Below are 17372 nucleotides of genomic sequence, written 5' to 3' on the forward strand. Positions count from 1 at the left end.
CCATCACCACTATTTAAAAATAATTTTTTTTAATGTTTACTCATTTTTTTGAAAGGAGAGAGAGCACAAGTGGGGGAGGGGCTGAGGAAGAGGGAGACACTGAATCTGAAGCAGGCCTCCAGGCTCTGAGCAGAGCCTGGCACAGGGCTCAAATGCACGAACCCAGAGATCATGACCTGATCTGAGGTCTGGTGCTTAACTAACTGAGCCACCCAGGTGCCCCCATCACCACTATTTTTAAAACTTTTTCACTCCAAGTTCTAACTGGTTAATTATTCAATAATTCCCCATTGCCCCTTCTGCCTAGCCCCTGGTAACCTCTAATATAGTCTCTCTCTATGAATTTGCTCATTCTGGAATCATACAATATTTGAGTTCTTAAACATTTTTTAATTTTAATTTTTTAAAAAAATATTTGTGCTTTTGCATCTGGCTTATTTCATTCAGCATAATGTTTTCAGGGTTCATTCATGTTGTACCGTGTATCAGAACTTAATTTCTTTTGGCACACCTGGGTGGCTTAGTCGGTTAAGCGTCCAACTTCAGTTCAAGTCACTCTCCTATGGTTCGTGAGTTTGAGCCCCGTGTTGGGCTCTGTGCTGACAGCTCAGAGCCTGGAGCCTGCTTTGGATTCTGTCTCCCTCTCTGTACCCCTTCTCCGCTCACATTCTGTCTGTCTCTCTCAAAAATAAATGTTAGGGGCGCCTGGATGGCTCAGTTGGTTAAGCGTCCGACTTTGGCTCAGGTCATGATCTCATGGTTCATGGGTTCAAGCCCTGTGTTGGACCCTGTGCTGGCAGCTCAGAGCCTGGGGTCTGCTTTAGATTCTGCCCCTCCTTTTCTCTCTGCCCCTCCCCAACTCATGCTCTGTTTCTCTGTCTCAAAAATAAACAAACATAAAAAAATTTAAAAAAAACGTTAAAAAAATAAAAAAGAACTTATGGCGGAGTAATATTTTATTGTGTGTTTATATTCCGTTTTATGTTCATCTGTTGATGGACACTTGGTTTTTTTTACCACTTTTGGCTATCGTGAATAATGCTGCAGTGAACACTGGCTTACAAATATCTGCTCGAGTTCCTGTTTCCAATTCTTTTGGGTATATATCTAGGAGTGGACTTGCTGGATCATGTGATAATTCTGTTTCAGTTGTTGAGGAGCTAACTGCCCAACCACATTGGCAGCACTGTTTTACATTTAACCAGCAATGTGGTAAAACTTCTAGTTTCTCCATATCTTCTCTAAATAATTTTCTTCCTCTTTCATATAATTCTTATTCCTAGGTGATGAAGTGAAGTGATATCTTATTGTGGTTTTGATTTGCATTTCCTTAGTGACTAATGATGTTGAGCATTTTTTTTCATGTGCTTACTGGCTATTTGGTATATCTTCTTTGGCGCAATGTCTGTTCAAGTTTTTGCCCATTTTTATTTTTTAAAGTTTATTTACTGAAAAATTTGTTAATGTTTATTTATGAGAGACAGACAGAGTGTAAGTTGGGGAGGGGCAGAGAGGGAGGGAGAGAGAGAGAATCCCAAGCAGGCTCCTCACTGTCAGCGTGGAGCCTGATATAGAGCTTGAACTCATGAACTGTGAGGTCATGATCTGAGCTGAAATCAAGAGGTAACTGACTGAGCCACCCAGGTGCCCCTATTTGTTTTTGTTTTTAGTGGAAAACACTTTATCACAAAGTGATTGCATACTCAGGAAATATCTGGCCTCACTGTGCTGAATCAATGCATTCGGCTTGTCCTCTGCAGCCTAGTATCTGTTTCCACCTTCAGCCATCTTTAAATGGGACAATAAAGGACAAGAGAGTAAAGAGCTGGATACATTAATAGTCTTAACAGCATGGTGGTTGTATTCTATCAACTTAGTTGGATCCGTTCAGGTAACTTTTTTGTTTCCCTGTACAAGTCACAGTGCTTAATGAAGACTGCTGTGAAAAGCACTATTTTCCATTTGCACACAGCTTCCATATTCCCTGATCCCTCTGCACGGTTTTTAACAGTCACCCTTTATATTCAAAGTCTGCTTTGTATTGTCTTTCTCTCAAAGAGTTTTAAATTTCCTCCAAAAGTCCTAGGTGATCAGAAGCTACAGATATTTTGTAGCCACATCTACCCCTATGACTGGAAAAGGGAGAAATTGATTTTGTAAGAGATACACTGAGAAATCAAATCCAGGATTCACTTTGTTCTTAAAACAGAGAATGAAACCACTGACTACCAAATGTGCTTTGATAGCTACTTTTAGTTTCCAAACTTCTATTTCACTTTCCCAGATTAATTCAGTATTAAGTTTCAGGAAATAAAATAATTATGTAGTTAAACAGAGATACTTATACAAACAAGAACTGTGTTTACAGTGTACCAATCTGTTAAAATCAACAGTAGACATAGATATTTAGAACTAAACCCCCAGTCAAGTAGACTAGCACTCACCATTTGCCTAAGCCCCATCCAATGATAGTAAACATCCTGTTGGAATCTGCTCCAAAAACAAAAGCTTTACCAACCAAATGTCAAAGTAAACAGGTAGTAAAGACCTATTTGATACTAGTAACCAGTGGTATCATTTTCACTCTTTAGGGTTTAAGTACAAGTAAATGTTGGTATTTTTTCTTTTAAGTTGGCACTATTATAACTTTTTATTTGGTAGTTTTTAAGAAGTTCCCTAGGTTGCTGGTTCACATAGACTTAAATTTTCTAGCCATAAGCCATCTGAATTAAAGGAAATAAGTAAAGACATTCTACTATTCAGAAAAAAAAAAAAAGAAAAAAAAAAAACCAGCCAAATTTACTATAGTTTACATGAAATGCTATTCCCCTCTCCCCCAAACTATGAACCACATATAATAAAAGCTGTGATAGTCCTGATGTCAAGGTTATAAGATTTTTCTAACTCTGTAAATCATGTAAAGAAGAAAAGTTAAGGAAAGTGTGTTTTTAACACTAAGAATATTTTAATTAGGAACAGAGTTAGGTCTCTCTTGAAAGGGAGAGTCGTAATAGCTGGTCACATATCTTAAGTTCGCTGAAGAAGTTACTACTTCTGGCCCACTCAACAGTGGAGAAGAGGGTTTGATCAGCCATTTTGCACATAAACCCAAACGTGCTCAGCTTTTTGTGCTTGCTTTAGTTAGCTTGCTCTTGCTGCAGATAGGCCATGACTTTGGCCTGGACTTGAGGCTCATCTGGTTCACACTTCACGAGTTGCAGTATCAGATGTGGGATGCTTGCTGGGGAGCTTGTCTGGTAACTGTTCATGGAGGAATATAACCCGTTATTGACTCCCGTGAGCTGGTGTCAGGGTCTGGGTACTCAGACTTGATGGCCTGGCTAGGGGACTGAAGTAACCCTTGCGGGCTGCAATGAGGTGGCATTGTCATGCTAATGGAGGATGTTAGAAAGGGACTTCTGTCATAGTCTGTAGGAGGCAAGGCCTTTGGAGGCCTTTGGAGATAAAATGCATGTTCTGAATTGCAGAAGAGATTCTGAGCTCAGAGGGCATTGCTTGGATCACGGGAGACATGGCTTCTAGCTTAAGTCCACTGGCTCGGATGAGGGCTTTTTTCTGTTTTAGAGACCCATCTGTCTTGTACATTGGCCCAGATTTATTCCTTCCCCTGTGCATTTGGTTGGCCCTTTACTGCTTCTAGCTTCATTCCAACACAGAGACATTTTTTAAATTGACAGTAAGAACAACGCTTTCTCTGTGTTTTATCAATTTGGCAGTTCTGGTGTTCTATACATGTGTACCTTTTATTATTTTGGACTGTGCTTGAAAAACCCTTTGCAGCTTTCACAGGTGAGGAGCCCATAACGGTATCCAAACACTTTATCGCCACACACTGGACAGAGCTCTTCTTGATCTTCATCATAGGAGTAATTCAGCATTTTAAACTGAGACACTTGCATGTTTTCCGGCATCTGCCCCTGTTCCCCATGCGACTGAGCCAGTCTCAGGGCTTCAGTCCCCACTTTGGGCAGCATGATAAGGTGGCTCTGGGTGGAGATAGGGAGTCCTTGTCTGTCCAGAAACCCAGCACCTCCCTCTCCTGCCTCATTTACACCTCTCGTGTGTCCAAGAGCAGTCCTTCCAGCCCCAAGGGTGAGGGTGCTGGGAAGAAAGGGGAAAGATGAGGAGAAAAGGAGAGGTGAGTAGGACAGAGGAAGGCTGGGATGAGGGGTGATGACAGTCCCTTTGCCCATTTTTAAATTGAGTTGTTTATCTTTTTGTTATTGCGTTGTATGAAATCTTCATAGTATATTCTCTTTATTAAAACACTTACCAGAAATATGATTTGCAGATATTTTCTCCCATTCTGTGGATTGTCTTTACACTTTTGGATAATGTTCTTTTATTCATAAAAGTTTTAAATTTTGATAAAGTTCAGTATATCTACTTTTTCTTTTGTTGCTTGTGCTCTTGTTGTCATGTTTAAGAATTTGTTCCCAAGTCCAAAGTCATGAAGATTTACTTCTATGTTTTCTTCTAAGAGTTTTTTATAGTCTTAGTAGCTCTTATATTTGAATCAATATATTTTGAGTTAATTTTTGTATATGGTGTGAGATAGAGGTCCAAGTTCATTGTTTTTGCAGGTGGAAATCCAACTGTCTCAATATCATCTGTTGAAGAACTTCTTTTTTCACTGAATGGACTTGGCATCCTTGTCAAAAATCAGTTGGCCATAAATGTAAGAATTAATTTCTGGAAGCTCAGTTCTGTTCCACTGATCTATATGTTTATTCTTATGCCAGTACAACACTATTTTGGTCACTGTAGTACTTTTGTAGTATGTTTTGAAATTGGAAAGTGTGAGTCTCCAACTTTATTCTTTTTGAAGACTGTTATGGCTATTCAAGGCCCTTGAAATTCCATAAGAATTTGAGGATTGGCTTTTTCATTTCTGGAAAAAAGGCTGTAGGAGTCTTGATATTACATTGAAGCTGTAGTTAGCTTTGGGTAGCATTGGCACCTTATCAATGTTAAGCATTTCTGTCCATGAACATGGATGTCTTTCCATTAATTGGTATCTTTAAAATCTTTTTCAGCAGTGTTTTGGAAGTATTCAAGTTTTTCACCTTCTTGGATAAATTTACTATTAGGTATTTTATTTTATTCTTTTAGATGCTATTATAAATGAAATTACTTTCATAATTCTTTTTCAGATTGTTCATTGCTAGTGTGTAAAACACAGCCGGCTTTTTGTGTATTGATCTTGTATCCTACAACTTTGCTGACTTTTCTTATTAGATCTAGTGGATTTCTTGTGGATTCTTTGGGATTTTTGTATGTAGGATCATGTCATCTGTGAATAGAGATAGTTTTAATTTTTCATTTCCAATTTGAATGTTTATTATTATTATTTCTTTATGTCTAATTTCTCTGGCCAGAATTTCCCAAACAGTGTTGAATAGTAGTGGTGAAAGTGAATATCCCTGCCTTGTCCTTTTTTTTTTTAAATTTTTTAAAGTTTATTTATTTTGAGAGAGATTGAGTGGGGGAGGGGCAGAGAGCGAGGGAAAGAGAGAATTCCAGGCAAGCTCCACACTGTCAATCTTTTCACCACTGAATATATTAGCTGTGAATTTAAGTGTATTTATTTATTTCGGGGGGTGGAGCAGAGGGAGAGGGAGAGAAAGAATACCAAGCAGGCTCAAACTCACGAACCCTGAGATCATGCCCTTAGCCAAAACCAAGAGTTGGACACTTAACTGACTGAGCCACCCAGGTGCCCTGCTTTGGATTTTTGATAAATGCCTTTTAACATATTGAGGAAGTTCCTTTCATTATTAGTTTTTTGAGTCTTTTTTTTATCATGAAAGAGTGGTGGATGTTACGTGTGTGTGTGTGTGTGTGTGTGTGTGAACTGAGATGATTATGTGGTATTCTTTCATTCTATTGAAGTGATACATTTGCACTGATTCATTTTCTTATGTTGAACCACCCTTGCATTCCTGTGATAAATCTCACTTGGTTATGGTGTATTATTCTTTAAATTGAATTATCTTTTAACAGAATCACTTTGGCCACTGTTTTGGGAATAGATTGTAGAGACAAGGAGATAAGAGGTAATGTGGCTTGAACCAGGATTTTAGCTATGAAGGTGGTGAGAGAAGGTGGATTTCAGCTTTATTTTGAAGGTAAAATTTTTACTGCTAGATTGGATGTGGAGTGTGAAAGGAGAAGAGTCAAGGATAACTAAGGTTTTTGGCCTGAGCAATCAGAAGAAGGATGGAGGTGCATTTACTGAGAACTGTAATTTATAGAAGGAGTAGTTTGGGGAGACTTTTATACATACCCACTGTGATTTGCCCATTAGACACTCAAGTATTTAGTAAATAATTGGACATACAAGATTGAAGTTCATAGGAGTGGTCTAGGTGGTTTATATAAGTTTGGAAGTTGTTAGTGTGCTATAGGTAATTTTAAAGCCATCAGACTGTTATCTTCAAGGGAGTGAATGTAGAGAAGAGAATGAAAAGGTCTATGACCTGAATCTAGAATGCTATGAGGTTTAGAGATTGGGGAGTTAAGGAAGGACTAGCAAAAGTACTGAGAAGGATTCTTACTGATACAGGTGGAGAATAATTGTTACAGATGCTTAATAAAGTGTTTGAAGAAGGATGATGTGGGGGGTGCCTGGGAGGCTCAGTCGGTTAAGTGTCCAACTGTTGATTTCTGCTCAGGTCATTATCTCATGGTTTATGAGCTCGAGCCCTGCATTGGGCTCTGTGCTAATGCTGTGGAGCCTGCTTGGATTTCTCTCTCTCTCCCTCTCTCTCTCTGCTCTTACCCTGCTTGTACTCCATCTCACTCTCAAAATACACAAGCAAGCAAGCAAACAAACTTCTCATAAAAAAAAAAAAAAAAAAAAGAAGGTGGATATGACTAATTGTGTTATATGTGGCTGGTGTATTGAGCCAGATGAGGACTGAGAATTGACTGTAGGATTTGGCAACATGAAAGTCTTTGGTAAACTTAATATGAGCTCTTTTGGTGGGGTGGAGTGATACAGTGAGTTTAAGAGACAATGGAAGGAATAGAAATTGAGACACTAGTGTAGATGACTCTTTTGAGTAGTTTTTCTATAAAGGGGAGAAAAAGAATGGAGCAGTTAGCCCAGAGTCAAGTTTGTGTTTTTAAGATGGAAGAAATTGCAGTATGTGTATATACTGATAGGACTTTGGGACTTTTCTGGTAGACTAGTAGAGAGAGCAAAATTGGTGATTTGGGAGAGAGGTGAAAAGTGCCCGTGAGTAGATGAGAGAGTATGGAATCTAGTACACACATGGAGGGGCTGGATTTAGGCACACAGCTCACAGGAGATATATAAATGTATATGTATCTATCTATACATATATGTATATTCTGTTTCTATATATATACATATATATGTATGTGTGTGCACATACATCCTGGTACCTATGTCAATATTGATGTCAATGTGTATATGTAGATTTCTCCGCCTCCTTAGCATGGGCAAGTTCCCAATTCCTTATTGTGAGAGATATATACTATAATATATATACATATATATATGATTGTATACATTATATGTTATTATAGATTTTATTATTTGCATATATATACAGATACTATATATATACACCACCTATATACATATATGCATCTACGTCTATATGTAATCTGCAGTTGGCAAGCTGGAGACATAGGAGAGCTGAAGGTACAGTTCTAGTCCAAGTCTGAAGGTCTGAGAACCAGGAGAGCTGATGGTATATGCTTCATTCCAAGTCTGAGTTTAAAGGCAGGAGAAGACTAATGACCTAGCTTGACTGCAGTCAAGCAGAGAGAGTGAATTTTTTTGTACTCAACCTTTTTGTTCCATTTAGGCCTTCAGCAGATTTGAAGCTCACCCACATCAGGGAGAGCAATCTGTTGTATTCCATCTACTGATTGAAATGTTGGGGCGCCTGGGTGGCTCAATCAGTTAGCATCAGACTTCAGCTCAGGTCATGATCTCACGGTCAGTGGGCTCGAGCCTCATGTGGGGCTCTGTGCTGATGGCTCAGAGCCTGGAACCTGCTTTGTATTCTGTGTGTGTGTCTCTCTCTCTGCCCCTCCCCCACTGGTGCTTTGTCTCTGTCTCTCAAAAATGAATAAACATTAAAAAAAAAAAAAAGCAAATGTTAACTTCATCTAGAAACACCCTGACAGACATGCCTAGAATAATTTTAACTAAATATCTTAGCTCAGTGTGGCCCATTCAAGTTGACACAATAAAACTAGCCATCATGGCAGAGTATATGGGCATAGATACAATTATGTGAATACATTTCAGGGTAAGGACATATGGAAGTTCTTTTTTAATTGCTCTTATTTTCAGTGAAATCTGAAGTAAGGTGGTCAGCTGAAAGGATGGGGGAGGAGATATGATAGGTTTAAGCAGAGAGGAAATGATATGAAATAGTTATTTAAAAAATTTTTTTTGAATGTTTATTTATTTTTGAGAGAGAGAGAGAGACAGCGTGAGGTGAGAAGGGGCAGAGAGAGACAGAGGCAGAATCTGAAGCAGGCTCCAGGCTCCAAGCTGTCAGCACAGAGCCTGACACAGGGCTTGAACCCTGGAACCATGGGATCATGACCTGAGCCAAAGTTAGACACTCAACCAACTGAGCCACCCAGGTGCCCCTGAAATAGTTATCTTAGAAGGAGAGGATAGGAAATAGATAAGTGAAAAGTTGTAGAATTGCTAGGAAGACTTTTGGTGGTCATAAATTCAAGGTGAGACCGGTCAGCATGGTTGGGTTTTTCACCTGCTGCATTCAGTTAGCTGCATAGGTACAGGCATAGAGTAGGCAGAGAATTTGTTTTCTTCAGGCAGGGTGAGAGTTTTAACAGGAGAGAATAATGAAGCCAAAGATCCACAATGAAGCTAAGGGAGTATGAAAGTAAGTGGTTATAATTTTGCAATTTAAACTGCTCAAGGAGGAAGTAAGGACTACCTGGTGGTGAGGAGAGTGGAAAAGTAGGACCATTGGATTATAGGTCCTACTTGAATCAAAGGATTGTTTGAATTGAATTTCTAAAGGGAATGAACTTGGAAAATAGGAGATGTTGATTAGAGAATGAGATGCTTAGAATTGAGATTATGGAAGGATTCAGTCATTGGTAATGACATGGCATCCCTATGGGAACAAATGAGCAGAGCAGGGTGTAGGCAAGACAATTGGAGACCTAGTCAGAAAACTGAGAGGCACTGTCTTTGGAAATTTTGCATCAAACGTTGTAAGCCCTTGGACAAGTAGAGAGGAAAAGAGGTAGGATGTAGATATAAATGATTATAATACTGATGGTGATGGTCCATTAACATGCAACTCAAGTATCACCAACTTGTTCTATACCCAACACTGAAAAGTTAGATATTGAGTTACATATGGACATATTGCAACTCATAGTCAACCCACAACGCCTTCACGGACTTCTGTTCTTTGACCAAAGTGTTCTTATAAGAGTGGCAGGTGATGGATGACATCTTTTCTTAGTTGTTAATTTGAAGTCTTTCACCAAAGGCTTATTATAATGCTTCTGTAGGAATTTTTCCTGGCTTTCTGGGTAGTCTTCTTTGCCTTGTCTTCTCTCTCAGGGTTGTGAATAATTTATTGGTGGAAAGCAGGCAGAGAGGTAGGAGTATTCCATGACTTAGCAATTTCATGTCTAGGAATCCATCCTATAGAAATAATAATATGAATGCCTAAAGATACACATAAGGGTGTTCATTGACCATTATTTGTGATAAAACTTGTAAGTAAACTGTCATCAATAGGGAATAGTTAAACAAATTATGATAAAGAAAATGGAATTCTGTATAGTCTTTAAAAAATCAGTTCAAGAAGTAGTATTAGATTTTATTTATTCCATCCCATCAACAGGGATGTTATCATTGCAACTAATGAAAAACCCAAGTCAAACTGGCTTTAGCGATAAAAGTTTAGCTTATTTAATTGATATATCCTAAGATACAGTGGCCTGAAGGCAAGTTCAGTTAGAGCTCTGACTATTTTTCTGGCCCTGTGCTTGACCTTTTTCCATGCAGAAGGCAAGAAAGTGCTTTACTTTTGGAGCAGTTTCTTGTATGGCTGTAAGATGGCTGTGCACATCAACCATGGTGATATATTTCTTCCTTCATGTCTAGCTGGAGCAAAAGCATCCCATCTTATACATTGTAAAGAGAATCCTGAGGACCACTTTGCATTTGACAGTTATGGACAAAGGATGGAGACCAGAGAACTGAGACCTAGGTTATAGTTCCTGCCCCTGAATTGGTTATATGGTAGGGGGAATGGAATTTCCCCACTGAACTTAAAACAATTGGGTTTCATTCCTGGTACTGGTGATGAGGTTATTCTCATCGAAAAAACTTTGCTATTAACATTGGGGGTGGGGAGGGGGTGGGGAGGGTGAAATGGGTTTGTTACTTCCTTCTTTCTAGTGTTAAGGTAATCAGCCTATTTTTGCTCCTCTCATTCATGATTTTATTAAAACCATGAGAATTTGTTTATCCTCAGCATCCCAAGTTGGAAAAATATAAGTCACTATTGATTTCATTATTTACAGAGGCTCATATTACTCTCAGATTGAAAGAAGGAGGTAGATAAGAGGGAGGGTGGGAGAGAGAAATATGGTTGTTGAGAAACAAATTATAGAATCTTAAAACTCTCCCTTCACATACCTGACCTCAATTCCATTTTTTTCCCTATAGGGATCCCTATTAACTGATACATATCCTTCTGGATTGTTCTTTGCATTTACATTTTGTATTTTAAGTTTTAAATAGAATTTCATTTTTATTTTTATAAGTTTTTTAAATGTTTGTTTATTTTTGAGAGGGGAGGTGGGGAATGGGTAGAGAGAGCGAGGGAGACACAGAATCCAAAGCAGGTTCCAGTCTCTGAGCTGTCAGCACAGAGCCTGATGCAGGGCTCAAACTCATGAACTGTGAGATCATGTCCTGAGCCAAAGTCTGACACCTAACCGACTAAGCCACCCAGGCACCCCTCATTTTGTATTTTAAAATTTAAATGGTAACTACTACTTATACTTAGTTTTTCCTGTTTGACTTGACGTATGTTAATAGAACTTGTCAGTAGTTCTATTGTATTTTTTTATGAACTTCTTATTCCGTATTATGGATGTGTCATTGTTTATTTACTTTTTAAAATTTAGATTCAAGTTAGTATACATTAACATATAACGTATTGGTTTCAGGAGTAGAATCCAGTGATTCATCACTTACATTTAACACTCAGTGCTCATCTCAACAAAGTTCCCTCCTTAATGCCCATCACCCGTTTAGCCCATCCCCCCATCCACCTCCCCTCCAGCAACCCTTAGTTTGTTCTCTGTATTTAAGAATCTCTTATGGTTTATTGCTTCTCGGCCTTTTGGCTGAGAGCAAGTGAAGAATCTCATGGTTTGCCTCCCTCTGTGTTTTTATCTTATTTTCCCTTCCCTTCCCCTGTGTTCATCTGTTGTGTTTCTTTAATTCCACATATGGGTGAAATCATATATTTGTCTTTCTCTGATTGACTTATTTCGTTTAGCATAATACATTCTAGTTCCATCCACATTGTTGCAAGTGGCAAGATTTCATTCTTTTTGATTGCTGAGTAATATTCCATTTGTGTGTGTGTGTGTGTGTGTGTGTGTGTGTGTGTGTGTGTGTACACCACATCTTCTTTATCCATTCATCAGTCAATGGACATTTGGGCTCTTTCCATAATTTCGCTATTGTTGATAGTGCTGCTATAAACATTGGGGTGCATATGCCCCTTCGAATTAGCATTTCTATATCCTTTGGATAAATTCCTAGTAGTGCAATTGCTGGGGCATAGGGTAGGTCTAGTTTTTTTTGTTGTTGTTGTTAATTATTTTTTTTCAATATATGAAATTTGTTGTCAGATTGGTTTCCATACAACACCCAGTGCCCATCCCAAAAGGTGCCCTCCTCAATACCCTCACCCACCTTCCCCGCCCTCCCACCCCCCATCAACCCTCAGTTTGTTCTCAGTTTTTAAGAGTCTCTTATTCTTGGGGCACCTGGGTGGCTTGGTCGGTTAAGCGTCCGACTTCGGCTCAGGTCATGATCTCACGGTCCGTGAGTTCAAGCCCCGCGTCAGGCTCTGTGCTGACAGCTCAGAGCCTGAAGCCTGTTTCAGATTCTGTGTCTCCCTCTCTCTCTGCCCCTCCCCTGTTCATGCTCTGTCTCTCTCTGTCTCAAAAATAAATAAACATTAAAAAAAAAAAAAAAAAGAGTCTCTTATTCTTTGGCTCTCTCCCACTCTAACCTCTTTTTTTTTTTTTTTTTTTTCCTTCCCCTCCCCCATGGGTTTCTGTTAAATTTCTCAGGATCCACATAAGAGTGAAATGTATGGTATCTGCCTTTCTCTGTATGGCTTATTTCACTTAGCATCACACTCTCCAGTTCCATCCATGTTGCTACAAAGGGCCATATTTCATTCTTTCTCATTGCCACATAGTACTCCATTGTGTATATAAACCACAATTTCTTTATCCATTCATCAGTTGATGGACATTTAGGCTCTTTCCATAATTTGGCTATTGTTGAGAGTGCTGCTATAAACATTGGGGTACAAGTGCCCCTATGCATCAGTACTCCTGTATCCCTTGGGTAAATTCCTAGCAGTGCTACTGCTGGGTCATAGGGTAGGTCTATTTTTAATTTTTGGAGGAACCTCCACATTGTTTTCCACAGTGGCTGCACCAGGTTGCATTCCTACCAGCAGTGCATTTTCCGCATCCTTGGCAACATCTGGTGTTTCCTGAGTTGTTAATTTTAGCCAATCTGATGGGTGTGAGGTGGTACCTCAGTGTGGTTTTGATTTGTATTTGCCTGATGATGAGTGATGTTGAGCATCTTTTCATGTGTCTGTTAGCCATCTGGTTGTCTCCTTTAGAAAAGTGTCTAGTCATGTCCTCTGCCCATTTCTTCACTGGATTTTTTTGTTTTTTGGGTGTGGAGTTTGAGTTCTTTTTTGGATATGTCGTTTATTTAAGTGTTAATTTACCCTACTAATTACTTCTAGTATTTTTGTTATTACAGACTGATATAATGTATACATCTTTGTGCATATATGCATGTATTTCCATAGGATAGATATCATTGCAGGCTTAAAGGGTATGCAGTTTAAAATGTTGATAATGTCTACAAAATGTCTTTGAAAATGATAAGGCTGGTTCCTGTTCTCTTGCAAATATATTGTATATGACTAACCTTTAAAATTTTTGCTGACAGTGGTTTATCAGAATTATAGACAGTTTTGTTGGCCTCATTCATTGAGTACTTTGTTCTTTCTTGAAGATGAGAAATCTCCTTTATGGTATGTCAGATTTCTTTTTTTTTTTTTTTTTTTTTAATTTTTTTTTCAACGTTTTTTATTTATTTTTGGGACAGAGAGAGACAGAGCATGAACGGGGGAGGGGCAGAGAGAGAGGGAGACACAGAATCGGAAACAGGCTCCAGGCTCCGAGCCATCAGCCCAGAGCCTGACGCGGGGCTCGAACTCACAGACCACGAGATCGTGACCTGGCTGAAGTCGGACGCTTAACCGACTGCGCCACCCAGGCACCCCGATATGTCAGATTTCTATATTTACATGGATCTGTTTCAGAACATGGTATATTTTATTCTGTTGATTTGTATCTCTTTTTATACCAATTCCACATAATTTGAATTACTGTTGTTTTGTACCATTTCATATTCAGAGTGAGCTTCCCCTTATTGGTCTTATTTTTCAAAAAAATATTTACTACTTTTGAGCATTTTCTTTTCCTAGAGAACTTTAATATAAACTTGTGTGATTTGATGAAAACTCCTGCTGACATTTTTTCTTGGTATTACTTCTTGAGTGTACTGATTTAATTAATGTGGTTACAATTTTGAGACTAACCATCCAGAAAGTAAATGTGTCAAATAGCTCTTTTTGGACATCCTAGTAAACTTTTCTAGTTGTCTTTAAAATGGGTCTCTATGTTTTATGTTAGGTTTATTTCTTGGTAGGTTGTCATTTTGCTTTTATTGATTTCAGATATAAATTATATTTTCAAATTGATTCTTGCTCATATATAGAGAAGTACTTACTTTGGGTAGGCTTATCATGAATCTGGTCATTCAGAATATTTGTTCCTTTTAATCAAATAAGATACCCTCATGATACTATGGAAAAATTACTTATTTTAGGAGACTTTAGCTTTTTGATAAGAGTTAAGCTTGTCTCTTGTAAAAGCTGGTTAGTAGTAGCAGTCAACCTCTTTTAAAGTTGATCTTTTTTTTGATAAAATGCTTAAAAATGGGAGAATTAAGAAAAAGGATGGTTGTTGAATAATTTCTTCATGGGAAAATAAGTAATTAGTATAATTTCACATTTTCCCAAAAATATGTGAAACCAGTGACCTTCTCTCCTAAGCCTACTTTAAATCTTTGTCACTTTCTGACTTCCATTTTCTTATCTCTACATTTTTATGATCTTTTCTTCCATCTTTAGTCTGATATGCTAGGGGAGGGCAGAGATTCACCCCCTTTTTAGGCTCGTTGAAGCCCAGAGGATAGAGGGATGGGAGATATTCGTAGTCTGTGGTAGCATTGATAGACGCCATTGGAAAAAATACCAAAGCTTTGTTTCTTCTTCTAGAAATTTTGACATGCAGCATGAGGCATTGCCTACTGGCACCTGATCTGCTTTTGCTGTTCATTCATAAAATGAAGGCGCTGAAGTACAATAGAAAGACAATTGGACTAGACAATAACTTTTGCCTTCTAGGAGGTGTATAATCACAAAATTGCTGATTTTTCCTTTTATTCATTTAAAAGTTTTTTTAAGTTTATTTATTTATTTTGAGAGGGACAGAGACAGCATGAGTGGGGAGAGGGACAGAGAGAGAGAGAGGGAGAGAGAAAATCCCAAGCAGGCTTTGTGCTGCCTGTGCAGAGCCAGACGTGGGGCTCAAACTCATGAAACCACGAGATCATAACCTGAGCCAAAACCAAGAGTCGGATGCTTAACTGACTGAGCCACCCAGGTGCCCCTCTTTTATTCATTTTATATAAATTCATCCTGTTTTAAGGGGTTCTTATGAAAGATTTGCATTGGGTAAACTTATGGTTGCTTTCAGAATTATGTATTAGTTTCCCAACGTCTTTTTTACCCAGTCTACATTTTTATTTTTCACCCTTCCTCCCACACTTACTGGTCTTGTGGTAAAATTTATGCATTTTTCTTTCTTTCTTTTTTTTTTTTTTAAGTCTTTAATGTTTATTTTTGAGGGAGAGAGAGAACGACCAGTGGGGCAAGAGAGAGGGAGGTGGGGCGAGAGAGAGGGAGACAGAGGATCCGATGTGGGCCCCTCGCTGAGAGTGGAGAGCCTGACGTGGAGCTCAAACCCACGAACCGCGAGATCACGACCTGAGCCAAAGTTGGACGCATAACCGACAGCCACCCAGGTGCCCCATGCATTTTTCTTTCTGTGTGGCATTGCTGAATTTCAACACAGTGGATTGCAGAGCTTTGCATCCTGAAGTTAAATATTACTCCCACTTAGTTGCTATAAGTTTCTGTTAAATTGCTATTTACTATTATTTTGATTCTTATTGTTATTTTAAAAGTTTTCGAAACTCTACATATGAAGTTATGAAACTTTTGTTGTATACTTTGGCTATTTTATCTTTATAATTCATTTTTATTTAAGATAAGGAATTAAAGAAAAGGATTAACCACACAATTTTATTTTCAGTTATATTTGTGTGTTACTAGAATGTAGGCACAGGAAACTTCTTTCAACAGGCTAAAAAAATAAGGAAATATATTATTAAAATGTAACGTGAAGGCTAAGGCAGGGCTGATTAGTTAATCTGGCTTTGTCCATTGACTGTGACCCCACTTTCGTCTTTGCTTTCTTCTGTGTTTTGGATTTCTGTTTAAGATGGCTTTCTCCTCCAGCTGACTTCCATTGTAGTAGCAGAATGGCTGTAGATGGCCCAGACTTCACATTCTCAAATAGAGGGCATCTCTTCAAATCACTTTCTTACCAGTGCAAGACAGTATTATCTTCAGGAACCTTCTTCTTGTGTCTCATTGGCCTAAATTAGGTTGTATATTTTATTCTTAAGCCAAATTTGGGGGAATGCCTTGAGTTTAACCCGAGTTTCTGAATCATCATTGTCGCAAAGGGCATGAGATTACCTTTAGATCACTTGGGTTTCTCATGGGAGCTGGGAGTGAGGGCAGTTTTCCTGAAGCATACTGGCTTTGTGGGTAAATAACTAGTCTTTTCTAAATTAAATACATGGTACTGTAAAAAGGGTGCAGGATGGAATGGATGGTGGGTAGTTAACTATCAATGTACACTTGATAATGAGTCCGATAAAATTTCATCTCAGGCCATGTGAAGTAACAGGAATAAATGTAAAAGGAAAAATAGTCAGCCTAAGCAAGTTTTAAATTGACTTACTTGAAAACTTTCTCTGCAGTTTCTCCCATTTTATAATGGTTGATTTCAGCTGACTGGCTGTAGCTACTTACAGAACAGAGGAAATTCATTAAAAATAATGAATTATTCAGTTGGATAGTGAAATTCAGTTATAAAGCACTTCATGAGCTATGGACTCAGTTCAGGTCGAGTCGTGTTCCTGGTTGATGGGCAGTGCGGCTTCTCACAATGACACAGCATAGAGTGAGGCTTTATCCTTTCCCCTGTTGCTAGCGTTTTAATGGCATTTTATTATATTTGATTGGTTTCATTTACACTTTATTTCAGTTGACTTTATTAATACAAATTTTTATTTATACCTTATTAATATGAATCATATTATATAATATTTGATAGTTATGAAAATTTGGTAGGTATCTATAATAAAGGAATGGGTCTGTCAAAAAAACATTCTATTACTTTTTAAAATTTCAGTAACTTACTATAGCCAAACCAAATGCTAATAGGTGGTTTTATTTAGCTTTTCTAGTTTGCTTGCCTGGGTTATTTGGGAGGAAATGACGATTAGCAGAAGTCTAGCAATGGATTAATGAAAGTCTTGAAAGCCTCTTTAATTAGGGATTTAATGAGGGCTTTGTCATGGATTGTTTGGTTTCTCTTGTTTTCCTCTACCCCCTCCTATTCCTAGTAGTACATTGAAAAGTCGAAAGAATTCTCTAAAACAGTACAGAAGAATACCTTATAAATTATATTTTCTAAAATGAATTCTATAAGTACCACATGCTAACCAATTGTACCACTGGAACTCCTAAAGTGAATTATAGATTGGGTATATGTGCGTGTGTGTGTGTGTGTGTGTGTGTGTGTGCATGCACACATAAACTAGTTGCTAGTATATT

The 17372-nt window shown here is 38.2% G+C and overlaps 1 protein-coding gene and 1 pseudogene across 3 annotated transcripts in view; one reads left to right on the top strand and one right to left on the bottom strand.

Moving 5' to 3' along the window:
• The window catches only part of WRN (WRN RecQ like helicase), a 152970-nt gene that overhangs the window by 1245 nt on the left and 134353 nt on the right, over positions 1-17372 (top strand). The window lies entirely within an intron of this gene.
• LOC109277275 (nuclear receptor subfamily 5 group A member 2-like) lies at positions 2982-4004 on the bottom strand (annotated as a pseudogene).

Source organism: Panthera pardus, unplaced genomic scaffold, assembly GCF_024362965.1.
Source record: "Panthera pardus isolate Hobbes unplaced genomic scaffold, ASM2436296v1 HiC_scaffold_13, whole genome shotgun sequence".
NCBI classification, from domain to species: domain Eukaryota; kingdom Metazoa; phylum Chordata; class Mammalia; order Carnivora; family Felidae; genus Panthera; species Panthera pardus.